Source organism: Dioscorea cayenensis, chromosome 1 (genome assembly GCF_009730915.1).
Source record: "Dioscorea cayenensis subsp. rotundata cultivar TDr96_F1 chromosome 1, TDr96_F1_v2_PseudoChromosome.rev07_lg8_w22 25.fasta, whole genome shotgun sequence".
In the NCBI taxonomy this organism is placed as follows: domain Eukaryota; kingdom Viridiplantae; phylum Streptophyta; class Magnoliopsida; order Dioscoreales; family Dioscoreaceae; genus Dioscorea; species Dioscorea cayenensis.
The window spans coordinates 18,985,567-18,999,980 of record NC_052471.1 but is presented as its reverse complement, the minus strand read 5'-3'; the positions used below and the strand labels follow the sequence as shown (position 1 = coordinate 18,999,980).

The 14,414-nt window shown below is 41.8% G+C and overlaps 1 non-coding gene across 1 annotated transcript; it reads left to right on the top strand.

Annotated features, from left to right (window-relative positions):
• The first annotated feature begins 4,489 nt into the window (after positions 1-4,489).
• On the top strand, positions 4,490-4,596 carry LOC120266478. The gene has a single exon (XR_005538182.1). It is a non-coding gene; the product is annotated as a small nucleolar RNA R71 (small nucleolar RNA).
• The last annotated feature ends 9,818 nt before the right edge of the window (positions 4,597-14,414 follow it).

The window sequence follows — 14,414 nt, the reverse complement described above, 5'->3', positions numbered from 1 at the left end:
GGCCTGCGTCAAAACGTGCCATGAACTCTATGAACTGTGTGGCCATGAACTCTATGAACTCTATGAAATGTCAAAACGTGCCATGAACTCTATGAACTGTGCGGCCTGCGTCGCATGTACCTCTGCTATTTCTGCTCATGCCTCAGCGATCTCTGCCCGTACTACCCCCACAGCACTCTCTAGCATCTCAAACCGATCATGGGCTCGAGATGGTGAGAACATATGTACCGGGGGTGGGTAATCTTTCGCCGGTGGTGAGTCAATCTCCATCGGCATCGGCGGGGGCTCCGGGGCAGGGTGAGAAGCCTCTGCATCATCACCCTCATCCTCAGCTATCTCTGGAGTGGGTAGAACCAAGGCATATACCCCCGTCCGTACTCAGCGGATCATACCCATCAATCTCATCGTCTCCAGACTCAAGGGAGCAGGAGTACTCGTCCTCTCAACCCCGCGAATGGCATCCAAGAGGCACATGTCCATGACTAGTCTCGTAATGTAGTTGCCTGAGAAGATCACTCTCAATCTAGCATAATGCCCCTGATGATGAATGTACTCTGCAAGGATGTGCCCCAGATAAATCGTTATGCGTTGCACCATCCAATACAGATATAAAAGCTCCTCTCGGCTCAGAACACCTGTGCTGTCACAACGGCCATTCACCGACCTACTCATAATGGTGTATAAATATCGATAGGTAGGTAAGGAAAGGCACGTGGCCTTGGACACCCCCGGCTCATACTGACCCTGACCACATAGCACTCGGTAGGCTCTCTGAGGGGTCAAAGCTCCAGGATAATCAGTCGGTAGCTGAGAATACTCCTCAGTGTCCATGAATACCTCCTCGTATAACCCAAGCAAGACTGAGAACTGCATGATGCTCAAACAGTGGTGATGTGCAAATGCTCTGAACTGGATGTTGTCCAAGCTGTCGAATCTCTTATATCATCTATCGAACTCAAATGACGACAAAACCTCCAATGTGAGCTCACGGATGGCTGGCTATCTAGTCCTCAATAACTGAATCCACCCTCCTACTGAAACAAGGTCCTCGACCTCTCCAGTAAATTCATCCCCTGTTGTAAGTCTCGGAGTATGGTACTGTCCAGATACCGAGTCTGTCCGAACTGAAGTCTTGACAAATGCATAAAACGAGCCTCATGCTTGGGAATGGCGAAACTCATGCCCTCAGACTTGAAGGATGACTCCCGCGGCCATTTCTCCGCTTGTTTCTTTGACCTAGGTGCCATATCCTACAAATTTTCAAAGGAAATCAATCAAACAAGCTAGATAAATTACGCTGCAGAAATCCACACGGTCGTGGGGAATTTCTGCACACCCGTGTAGATCCACAGGGCATGATAAACCACACGGCAGCGCCTCAAAAATACAACAAAACACTTTTTAAAACTTTTATAATTTCATTGTAAGCAGACTTATACACTCTAATTGCAAAAATGAAGCATTCTTAGCAAGTTCATTGATTAGAATCAAGAATTAGCAAAGAAAATCAAAGATAGGAACTTACCGATGAGTTGAGATAAGGAGAATAGGAATAGGCTGGAAAACCAAGTAAAAATCCTCCAAAATCGGCAGTATGAGGTCGGAAACCAATGCTAGAGTATTCTGAAGAGATTGGAGAGGATGTAGATGAAGAGAAACAAGTCTTCTTTAAAAAGAACTCGTGCCCCTTGGAGTTCTGTATATCCCGACGGGCGTGTGGAAATTCCACATGCCCGTGTGTCTCCATAGTGGAGAGCCACAGGGGCAGAGCACGCCCCTGTGTACTCTCGGGATAGCTCTTGCTGTATCTAAAAACACGTGCATGGGCATGTGGAAATTACCCATGCCCGTGCGACCGACCCACAGGGGAAGCCGCACGCCCCCCTGCGCTCTCTGCCCAACTGAGAGAAAATCACTAAGTGTTTCACACGCCCGTGCGGAAATTCTGCACGGCCATGGATAATCACAGGCCCAATTCACAGGAGTTTCCACACGCTCTTGTACGTTCTCAAGATGGAGAAAGGATCGTCTGCAGAAATCTGCACGGGCGTGCGAAAAATACCCATGCCGGTGCATTGGTCACAAGGTTGCCCACAGGGGCGAGTCCATGCCCCTGTGTGCTCTCTAGAAAATTTCCCAGGTTTCTGCAGAACAACGCACGCCCGTGCAGAAATTCTGTACGGCCGTGCGATAATCGCAAGGTCGCTCACAAGGGCGAGTCCACGTCTTGTGCCTTCTCTGGATGAGCTCACAATACAACCCCACGGGCGTGTTGAAATTTCACACGCCTGTACGTTTTCTCTGGATAACTTGAAAAACTCTGCTGGCTCTGCAGGAATTTTTTGAACATGTTTACACATTTAGAGCCTCCTCTTTTATGCAACAATTACTAGCGAAAAACAATAGAAACAAGCTCAAGCGAATAAATCTTCACCAAATCCACATGAAAACACATGATGACACAGAAATCCACCAAAATGAAAACAGAACAAGCATCTAAACATGAAGACACCAACACTTAACAAGTTATTCATGCAAAACTAAACTATGATTGGGAAAAACAGTAAACACTTGGGTTTCCTCCCAAGAAGCGCTTGTTTAATGTCACTAAGCTTGACGTACCTCGTCTTATCTCACGGTGGTTTATAGATGAAATTTGCCCTCTTACCCATGGCTTGAAAGCATGATGATCAAAGTCTCTTGAGAGTAGAGGGTGAATTGTCGGGCTTGGGACTACCTAGAAACGGTTCATCGTTCAGTTCGCGCACACCTCTAACAGTCTTGGAGTGTTTCCGATGGCGTCTCCTTGCCCTCTTCATCTTCTGGAGCACCTTCTTCAAGATCCCCGTTTTAGACGGTACTTCTTAAGTCGAACCAAGCATCATTACTTCTTCGATTTCCTCTTCTTGGTCGAACATACCCTCATACGGGTCTGGATTGAACATTTCCTGCATGTATTCATCAACAATCTCATTAGTAGTGTCTAGAAAATACAAAGTATCATCAAAATCAAGAGAATACCACATGCCTTCAGCAAGGTGGTATGTGAGCTTGTCATCTCCGACTCTCAAAGTTAGCTCCCAGCCATCCATGTCAATCAATGCTTTAGAAGTCCGCAAGAATGGTCTCCCAAGTATCAAGGGTACATCCATATCCTCATCAACGTCTAGCAGTACAAAGTCAACAAGAAAAATATACTTGTCCACCTTTACAAGCACATCTTAAATAATGCCCCTCGGATGTCGTACCGTTCGGTCCGCCAATTGCAAAGTCATCCGAGTGGGCCTAGGCTCGGCCAAGCCTAGATTTTGAAAAAAAGTGTATGGCATGATGTTGATGCTAGCCCCTGAGTCCGCCAATGCCATTTCTTCACCTAAATAGCCAATATTACACGGAATGATGAAGCTTCCCGGGTATTTCTTCTTGTTCGGCATGTTCTTTTGCTAGTCAACAAATCTTTCAAGAATTTCGCATACTTAGGCATTTGAGCTACTGCCTCAACAAAAGGAATATTGATGTGGAGTTGCTTGAACAAACTCAGGAACTTCTTGTACTATTCATCCCCTTGGTCATTCTTCAATCTATAGGGATAAGAGATTCTTGCTTGAAAGGTGGGGTTGCCACCTCCTTCTCTTTGGTTATTCCCTCTTCAACCTCTATAACCTAGGGTGCATGTTCTTTTGGCTTCTTACCTAGAAGCCTACCTTCAACCTCATGGCCAATTCTCAAAGTAATCACCTTCACATGTTCCGTGTGGTTGATCTCGGTATTGCTCGGCAAGCATCCATGTGGCCATTCTGAGAGAGACTTCACAATCTACACCACCTGATATTCAAGGTTATTCAAAGAGGCGGTGTGATTGCGAAGTGTAGCCTCAACTGATTCAAATCTTGCATTTGAAGATTGCATAAATCTAGTCAAGACCTTCTCCAAGTCATTCATTCAGGTTTCCAAACCTAAAACTCTGTTTTCCATGTTCGGGGCTTATTGTTGGAAACCCGGTGGCCCCATGGCCTTTTGTGGACCCTGGTTGCTCCACGAGAAATTGGGATGATTCTTCCAACCTGGATTGTAGGTATTGCTATATGGGTTCCTTGAGTCCTCATGCCATTACCTACAAAGTTGACGTTCTCAACTGAAGATGCATCACCAATAGAGATCGGGCAATCAGAGGGAGCATGTCCTCCACCACACCCGGTACAAGTACTCACGGCCGCCACTCTATTCGAAAGTTAGAAGATCTAACTTCTTACTCAAATTTTCCACTTGCTCCGCCAATGAAGTTACTACATCTATCTCATGAAGACCGGCCACCTTTTTCTTCTCCCTGGCATTCCATTGGTAGCTATTTAAACCCATTTCTTCAATAAGTTGACAAGCCTCATCGGGGGTCTTGCTACCTAAGGTACCTCCTGCTGCCGCATCCAAGAGTTGTCGTGTACTCGGATTCAAACCGTTGTAAAAAGTATAAACAATCATCCACTCCGGGAATTCGTGTTGTGGGCACTTTTTCAGGAGCTCCTTGAACCTTTCCCATGTCTCGAATAGAGACTCCAATTCCGACTGTACAAAGGATGAGATCTCATTGCTAAGCTTCGCAGATTTTCTAGGAGGGAAATAACGGGCTAGAAAAGCTTCTACCATCTACACCCATGTAGTAATTGAGACTCTAGGTAATGAGTGTAGCCACTACTTTGCTTTCCCTTTTAGGGATAATGGGAAGGCTCTCAACTTGATGGCATCATTCGTCACCCCGTTTATCTTGAGAATATCACACACCTTGAGAAAGTTCTCTATGTGACTGTTTGGATACTCATCGGCAAACCATTGAACTGTGCCGATTGCTGCAACATGTTGATGAATGCCAACTTTAGCTTGAAATTCTGAGCTGTAATTGGGGGTCGCGCAATACTCGATTGTGTGCTGAAAACTGAGGGTCTAGCATAATCAGAGAGTGTCCTCTACTGCTCATTCTGTTCTACCATATTATCTGACCCTTCAACATCCAAATAAGCTAGATTAGATTGTTCTTCCACAGGTCCTTTCGTTTTTCTTCTAAGTGTTCTTTCAAGCTCGGGATCTCCTTCAATCAATATTGAGGGGTTCCCTCGGGTCATCAACCTGAAGCTGCACAAAGGAAAGAAAACAAATCAGAACGATGACAAAAAAGAAAATGTAAAATAGAATGGATAAAGGAATAGCTAAGGAAACAAAAGTGCAAAGTATCTCTAACTGCCTATTCCCCGGCAACGGTGCCAAAAACTTGACAGGGCTCCTCGGAAGTGCATGGAGTTGTCGAAGTAATAAATCCAGGTGAGTGGGGCATTGTATCCACAGTGAAATGGAAATAAAAGTACATAATTTGCTTTTTAATTATATGAAAGATGAATAGTGATATGTGTGACAAGATTAAATTCTCAAAAGTAAAACAACCCGAAAGAGACCAAACGTAAAGGAGGAGGTAAGGCAATCGATAAAGATGGGGTACTCGAGTATTGATCCGCCTAGGAAAATCATTTCAAGTGCAAGAACTCTCTATTATTCTTCCTAACTAATGCAATGTTGAGTCAGGGACATCCTTTGATGCATGCTCCCGAATCTAGGGATAACCAAGCCTAATCCTCTACATTTCCCGGAGGAGAGGTTGAACAACCTATCAACCTCGCACTCGTAAGAAGGATTGCATTAAGCTCTAGGGATTCCAAGTAATAAATCTCTTCCTAATTGTAGACCTAACCCTTGGTCCAGAAGAAAGGTCCCTAACCATAATTAAGCCCTAGATGCTAAAATCACCTCAATGTTTCACTCCGTTGCACTCGCAACTAAGCCCCAGCGAAGGGTCATCCCCTAGCTCATTTGCTCTATTATGGTCGTAAAGAACTCGAGGAACGGAGCTCGAATCTATCACACCGGAGGGGAAAGGGGATGCTCCTATACCTGTCGACTCACCCTCTCAACCCTCTCCAATCAGGCTTTGTCTAACTCTCGTGGTGTGTCACTCAATCACAAGGGTTACCACGTGAACTCTCAACCCTAGTGTCACTCTAAGGGAGTATTCAAACAATCAAACATTCAAGATTGGAACTCACAATAACATCAATTAATTGAAAGCATAATAAAAAGATTCAATGAAACTAATACATCCTAAGATTCACAAATACCCAAGTACCCACTAAGGGTTTAGTTCTCCATGGAGCACAATACAAATGAAATGAAATCAAATTTAAAAGAAAACAATCCATAGGAAAACCCCCTCGATAATCATGGCGATGGTCTTGTGGAGAGTCCTCTACTCGTCGCAAGATCCCCTTGTCCGGTATAAGATATGCCTCACCAAATCAATCCGACAGAAGCTCCCTTACCAACCATCTTCCAAAGAGATGACGATGTCAGAGCTGTAGAACCTCTCCAAATCCCTAGCCAATACCTCTCAAAACCCTAGCCGCAACCCTCTCTCAAATTGGGGAAAAGATGGAGAAAAGAATGTTGAAATCGGGGTTGAAATCGTCCTTAAATAGGGTTGGAATCGGGATTCCACATGCCCCTGTGGATATTCCACATGGGCCTGTGGACTTAACGCACGGGCTTGTAGAATTTCCACACGCCCGTGTGGCTCCACTGTTTTGCTCCTTCTTCGGTCGGTTGTGAACAGTACTAGCTACAGTGATTTATTACATTGGTTGCTACAGTACCCTGTTGCAGTAGCGGCCGAAAATACTCCCGAATCCATGCTTTCATTGAGGTAATGTAAACGGCCACATGTTCACATTGTAGATCATTTTGGTTCTTCAATAAATGGTCATGTTGGTGGAGATCTTGCTAAATATGCACAAGCCGGAATACTAGGATGTAACTGCCTTCGCGCCCCTCCGAATCATTGCCTTAGCTCGAATACAAGGAGGTTGGCACACATTCTAGCATTCTAAACCCGACTCATGTCTCCGTGTTTGAGCCTTTTCAAGATCTCCTCAAAATAATGCGTAAAACGATCTACAATGGCTTCTGGGACTAAGTCAAGAAAAGTACATAGATACAATACTAAAACGGTTCAGTATGTCTGACTCCAAAAAAGGATTTTTACCCATGTCTCATAGACTTGATCGTAGTAAAAGGATTGTCCTTAGACTGAAGAATAAAGGTAACACATGAGTAAGATCCCTTATGCATCTCCTGTAAGATCTAATATATATGCCATGTACAAGGTTGGATGTCGCACATGCACCGAGCATAACTAGCAGATTCCAATAGTATCCAGGGAACACCATTGGTTTGCTATCAAGAGTACTCTTAGGTACTTGTGAAGGACTAAAGATTTCTTCTTAGTGTATGGTGGTGAGAATGAGCTTATTGTAACGGGTTACACTGATGTTGCATTTCAACCCAATGTCGACGACAATAAATCACAATCTGGTTATGTGTTTTTCTTGAATGGAGGTACTGTAAGTTAGAAGAGCTTAAAACAGTGCACCATCGCTGATTCTACCACAGAGTCTGAGTATATAGCTACATTGCATGTTGCTAAGGTGGTAGTTTAGCTTAAGAGGTTCCTAGATCCTAGATCCAGTAAACCACTTTTTCAGATAACAACGGGGCCATATCATAGGCTAAGGAGCCCTGGTCCCACCAGAAATCCAAACACATACTTAGGAGATTCCATCTCATTCGGGAGATCGTCGATAAAGGAGATGTGAAAGTCTGCAAGATTACTGGAAAAGACAAAGTAGCTGATCCTTTGACCAAGCTGTTGGTTAGGCCAAAACATCATCATCTTGTTAGGTTTTTTGGTCTTAGAGTTATGCCTAATTGGGACTAGTGCTAGTGGAAGATTGTTAGTGTAAGCCCTAGCCCCAATACATTGTATGAACTCTTATTATTTGGATAATTATTATGAGACATCGTTTTATCTATTATTATTTCTATGCATAGTTAATAAGATAAAATATCCTTGAATATTGGTTCTACCCAAGTTATCAAATGCGTCATTTGGATAGTAAAACCTTGAAGCATAAACTAGAACAATATTCTAAATGTCCCTAGTCGATTTTTTTCATGGGACTGAAAATAAATTAAGACTAGTATGTCTTTTGTGAGATGGCCTTGTTTTACGGGTCATAGGATATGGGATATCAACCAAAGGACATAGATACATGTTAGGGTACAGTGTACCTAGATCGATCTGCTCTCGAGAACACTACATGGTTGTAAAGTCATAAGTTTTTTTTCTCAAGCAATTCTTGTACTCGAATCCTTCCACCTGAAATCACTATGAATCTTAGATGAATCCTTACATGCTTTAACTTACGTGAAGATCATTCATAACTGAGTGGCAAGTACGTGTATGTTTCAGAATATCGCATTTCATGCTGAGAGACATGAGTGAAGTGAAGGGGTTGTCCCTCTCTATAGAGAGAGTGAATATCACTGGCCACTTGATTAGTAAGACTGAGTAGTTTGTGGCCACACCCAAGGGAAATGATAAGAGTGATCATTTACTTGACCTAGACAGTTCACTAAGAGATCAAGAAATTAACTAAAATAATGGTGACTCACTCCATGTCTCATGCTAATTAATATATTCAGTGGCAAAGGATTATATAAGGTTGCGATAGGTTCCATTAATTCTCAAAATTGACCTTCATTTAATATTGGGTAATCGTATTATCTTGCTAGAGAATAATTATGATTTATGAGCATTAATATTGTTTAAGCCCATGGCCAATGTTAAATGGACCTACAGGATCATACACTAAAAATGTCAGGATCAAGTTTCAATGTTTGTTACTTATTGGACCACCTATTTAGGGTTTTAGTGAACAACCTAAATTAGGTGGAGCGAATAGCATATTCGAGTTGATTTTTATTAAGTGTTGATCCAATCTAATTGATTTGGTTAATTAAAATGGTTTAATTAATCAAGTAAAGAAGAGATTCCTAATTTAATTAGGAGTGAAGGGTTTTTCAGTAAATTAGGGTTTTGGGTTTCCAATATAAATAGATAGTCCAACCCTAATATGAAGGACAGAATGTGAGACAAAAAGATAGAGTAATTGAGAGATTGTCGCTTAAGAAACCCCAGCCGCTACCAACTCTTCTCCCTTGGCCACCGCTATCGGATCCCGTTGCCGGAACCCGCCACCGCCGAGTGTACAACCCTAATAAGTGTTTGTGTATGACTAGTATGAAGTATACTTTTCTTATATTGAGCATTACTTTTATCAGATTTTATAGCATATTCGTGTGTATTTGCTTTCTTTTGTGCATTTAGGGTTGTGGAGACAAATTTGGAAGACACAAGTTGTGCTCAAAGACATGTGGGTGTGTGCTGACACTGTCTGAATTGGGAGTGTGAACCACAAGTGCATGGGTGTCAAATTAATTAAATACCCCGGTGAGTTGGTAATCGAATCCATATGGAACGGAACTAATAGTAGTAACCAATTCTTGGTTATCTAGTCGAAATCAATGGATGTGATAAAATGGACTGATTTCAAGAATATTAATAAGCAAGTAAGATGGCAAGAAAGAAAGTAAAGGAGATCTCAATCAATAAAGGTGAGGTACCCGGGCAATGCTCTCCCTAGTATCTAACATGAAGCTCATGATTTGCTAAATACTTCTAAACCAAGTGCAATGAGTCGAGGTAATCCTAGAACAACTGGCCCTTGCCTCCATGCCACCGGTAATAGTCCCTTACAAGCTCCTGGTGGATAAATCGCTCAATCTCAACACCTCACACCCCATATGACCATAATAAGCTCTAGAGTTACCTAAGAGTGAAACCGATTCCTTAAGATAGATCTAACCCTATTTCTAGGTGAAAGATCCCTAACCCCCTACAAGGTCCCGGTAGAGAAATCTATCAATATCACACCTCACACAAAATATGGTTGCATAGAGTCTAAGGAATACGGAGATAGGAAACACTCATCGGAAGGGATAGGGAACACTCCGCTATCTCATGACTCACCCTCTCAACATGTTTAACCTTGGAGTTCTAACTCTAATGGAGACCTCTCTCTCACCAAAGTAACAAATCATGCATATACAATCAAACCACAATGATCAATAATACATGTAAGCAATGGGAATACAAGATTAAAACTTAAATCAACTCAGATTTTAATAAAAACATAAAGTAAATCAATACAAAAGATAACAACCAAGGGTTCATATGCCCAAATATCAACTAGGGTTTAGCTCTCCATGGGACAAGTTACAAAACAAGATTTAATACAATGAATAGCAATGTAAACCATAGAGAAAAAGCCCAATTGAATTCATGATAATGGCCTTGATGGGTCAGCTGAACATCTTAAAGAATCCTCTTACTAAGCAAGGTTTCCAAAGGACCCCCTCGATGGTATGACAGAGAGAAGATTGATCAAAGTTGTTGAAAAATGGCCCCAAATATCACCAAAGACCTCCTCTAAAACCATAGCTGCCTTGCCCATAGAGTGCTCACAAAGTGTAATCCTAGAACCAAAGAGTGCTCACCAAAGCTCATGATTTGCTAAATACTTCTAAACCAAGTGTAATGAGTCGAGGTACTCGTAGAACAACAGGTCCTTGCCTCCATGCCACCGGTACTAGTCCCCTACAAGCTCCTCGTGGAGAAATCGCTCAATCTCAACACCTTACACCCTCATATGACCGCAATAAGCTCTAGAGATACCTAAGAGTGAAACCGATTCCTTAAGATAGATCTAACCCTATTTCTAGGTGAAAGATACCTAACCCCCTACAAGGTTCCGGTAGAGAAATCTATCATTATCACACCTCACACAAAATATGGTTGCATAGAGTCTAAGGAATATAGAGATAGGAAACAATCGTCGGAAGGGAAAGGGAACACTCCACTATCTCATGACTCACTCTCTCAACATGTTTAACCTTGGAGTTCTAACTCTAATGGAGAACTCTCTCTCACCAAAGTAACAAATCATGCATATACAATCAACCATAAGGATCAATAATATATGTAAGCAATGGGAATACAAGATTAAAACTTAAATCCACTTTGATTTAATAAAAACATAAAGCAAATCAATACAAAAGAAAACATCCAAGGGTGCACATGCCCAAATATCTACTAGGGTTTAGCTCTCCATGGGACAAGTTACAAAACAAGATTTAATACAATGAATAGCAATGTAAACCATAGAGAAAAACCAAATTGAATTCGTGATAATGGCCTTGATGGGTCGCTCAACATCTTAAAGAATCCTCCTACTAAGCAAGGTTGCCGAAGGCCCCTCGATGGTATGACGGAGAGAAGATTGATCAAAGTTGGTGAAAAATGGCCCCAAATATCACCAAAGACCTCCTCTAAAACCATAGCCACCTTGCCCATAGAGTGCTCACAAAATGTCTAGCAAAAAGTCCCAAAAGACTTGGTCAAACGACCTATTTATAGTCACAAACTGTGGCTGTCACATGCTTTCACACGCCCGTGTGGAGTTTCCATATGCCCGCGTGGGCTATAGGAATTTCCACACAGTCGCATGAACAGTAATTCTGCTACAGTACTAACATAATAAAATGCTACGGTGTTTTGCTACTGACACGTCCGTATATGCGTGTAAACCGCAAGTGCACGGGTGTCGAAGTAATAATCCCATATGAGTGGGTATCGTATCCACAGAGAGTAGAGAATAAAGACACTTGAGTTGTTTCTTAACTATTGTGAAAGATGAATAGTGATAAGTGTGACAAAATATGAAATAACAAAATTAAAAACAACAAGATAGAAGGCACGAGTAAAGGAGAAGGTAAGGCAATCGATAAAGATGGGGTACCCAGATATTGATCCGCCTAGGACAATCGTTTCAAATGCAGGAACCCTCTATTATACTTCCTAATTGATGCAACAATGAGTCATGGAAATCCTTAATTACTTGATCCCAAATCTAAGGTCAACCATTCCTAACTCTATACATGTCCCGGAGGAAAGATTGAATAACCTCTCAACCTCGCACTCGCATAGAATTGCAATGAGCTCGAGGGATTCCAAGTGATAAACCCTATTCCTATGTATTGACCTAATCCTTTGGTCCAGGTGAAAGATCCTTAGCCATAATTAAGCCCTAGATGCTAAAATCACTTCAACATTTCACTCTGTTGCACTCGCAACTAAACCCCAACGGAAGGTCATCCCTTAGCCCATTCACTCTACTATGGCCGCAAAGAAGTCTTGGAACATAGAGGTAGAATAGATCATACCGGAGCGGAAAGGGGGCGCTCCACTACCTCTTGACTCACCCTCTCAACCATCTCCAATCTAGCTTTGTCTAACTCTCATGGTGTGTCACTCACTCACATGAGTTGCCAAGAAGAACTCTCAACCCTAGTGTAACTCTAGGGGATCATTCATACAATCAATTCTCCAAGATTGGAGCTCACAATAAACATCAATTAATTGAAAGCATAATAAAGAGGTTCAATGAAATGAATACATCCTAGGGTTCACAAATACCCAAGTACCCACTAGGGGTTTAGCTCTCCATGGAGCTAGATACAATCAATGAAATCGAATGTAAAAATAAAGCATCCATAGAAAACCCCTCATTAATCATGGTGATGGTCTTGTGGAGAGTCCTCTACTCGTCGTAAGGGTCCCTTTGTCTGGCGTAGGATACACCTTGCCGGATCGGTGCCGACGAAAGCTCTCCCACTAACCTTCTTCCAAACGGCGCATGATGTCAGAACCATAGAATCTCTCTAAAGCCGTAGCCAATACCTCTCAAAACCCTAGCCACCGCCCTGTCTCAAGTTGGGGAAAAGATGTAGAAACAAATGCTGAAATCGGGGTTGAAATCGACTTTTGAAGGACTGGAATCGGGAATCCACACGCCCGTGTGGATTCTCTATTTTCCTATTTTCTCGGCCGGCTGTGAACAGTGCTGGTACAGTATTCTTGCTACAAGTTTTGCTACAATACCCTTCTACAGTACCATCCCGAAATACTCCCGAATCCATGCTTTCATTGAGGTTACGCAAACAGGCACATGTTTACGTCATGGATCACTTTGCTTCTTCAATAACGGATATGTTTGTGGAGATCTTGTTCTATATGCACAAGTCTGAATCCATGTATTGCTCACCACACCTTTTGTCGAGTCATACCTCACGACGAGCATAAGTTGAACCGGGGAAGTTCGTTTTCACCCTCCTATATTATTTTCATTGCTTGATCTCGCATGTTTTTCATGATTAGTATACATTGAGGGCAATGTACAACACTAAGTGTGGGGTTGGGTGTCATTCATGTATTAGTACCATTTGTTACATGCTAGTGCTACCTATGATGACTTTGTTCATTCTTGTAAGATTCTTTTAGAATGGACTAATGATTGATGTGAGTTACTTATTTTTTATGCTTTAGTGAATCCTGTTTTACCCCTAGTATTGTCTTGTGCACTGAATTTTTTGTCGATGTCCTGGGTATAGCCAATGTGACTACTGTAACTCTCTTGTATGCTTAACACACTACTTTGAGTACTTAGCCTTAGAACACTGAGTTCTATCCTTCAATGGACTCTTAAGAACTTCTAAGTCTTGTTGATCTAATCCTAGTTTTGTGTCATGTAGAGTACTCTGAAGATGTGATCAAGGGTGAATGTGGAAAAAAATGATTAAATGAATGAAGAAAAAGAGAAAAAGAAAAAAAATGAGTCTATGTCAGTATTCCTCTGCTATTGAAGCAAGAATGCGACTATGTAGACTGTAATCGAGTAATTCGGTGGCTCTTGTGCCTAACCAGCATGTGCACCCTCCAGAAAGATTTTAAAATGATGTTAGTGCAGTCTATGTTAGTCGGACTTGAAAAAAAGTAAATAATGATGAAATGAAAAAAAAACCCTAGTGTTCTTTTTGAGTACCTAACTAAGGTTTTGAGAAGAAAGAGGATTCAGTTTCAAGCTAAAGATTTAGAGGGATATTACTTGGCCATTGAAGTAGCACTTAATAGTTTAAGGCTTGGTATTCTTTGTATGTGGAGTGATTAGCATCTAGAGCTATAGTGATTGAAGTCCTTAGGCTAGACCAGTTCAGGGCAAATGAGATATAAAATTCACTTACACGGCACAGACATATAAGGGTGAGATAGGATATTTCTTATTGTGCTTATTGACTATATCTCAACACATCTATGTATCATTGTCCATTGCTTTTGTAGTCTTATATTTGCTTGATGCTAAAGGTAATGCATTTAGCCACTTTTCGTCTCTTTGTTTTTCATGAGTTTTTTGCTTGGGGACAAGCAACGCTTAAGTGTGGGGATATTTGATAAGTGTCTAAATGTAGGTGTTTTTGTATATATATCATATTCACTTTGCATGTATTTTGTGAGGTTTGATGTCCGTTTTGCGCTTAATCATCTACTATTTACTTTGTAGGGCATAAGAAAGCCATGGAGA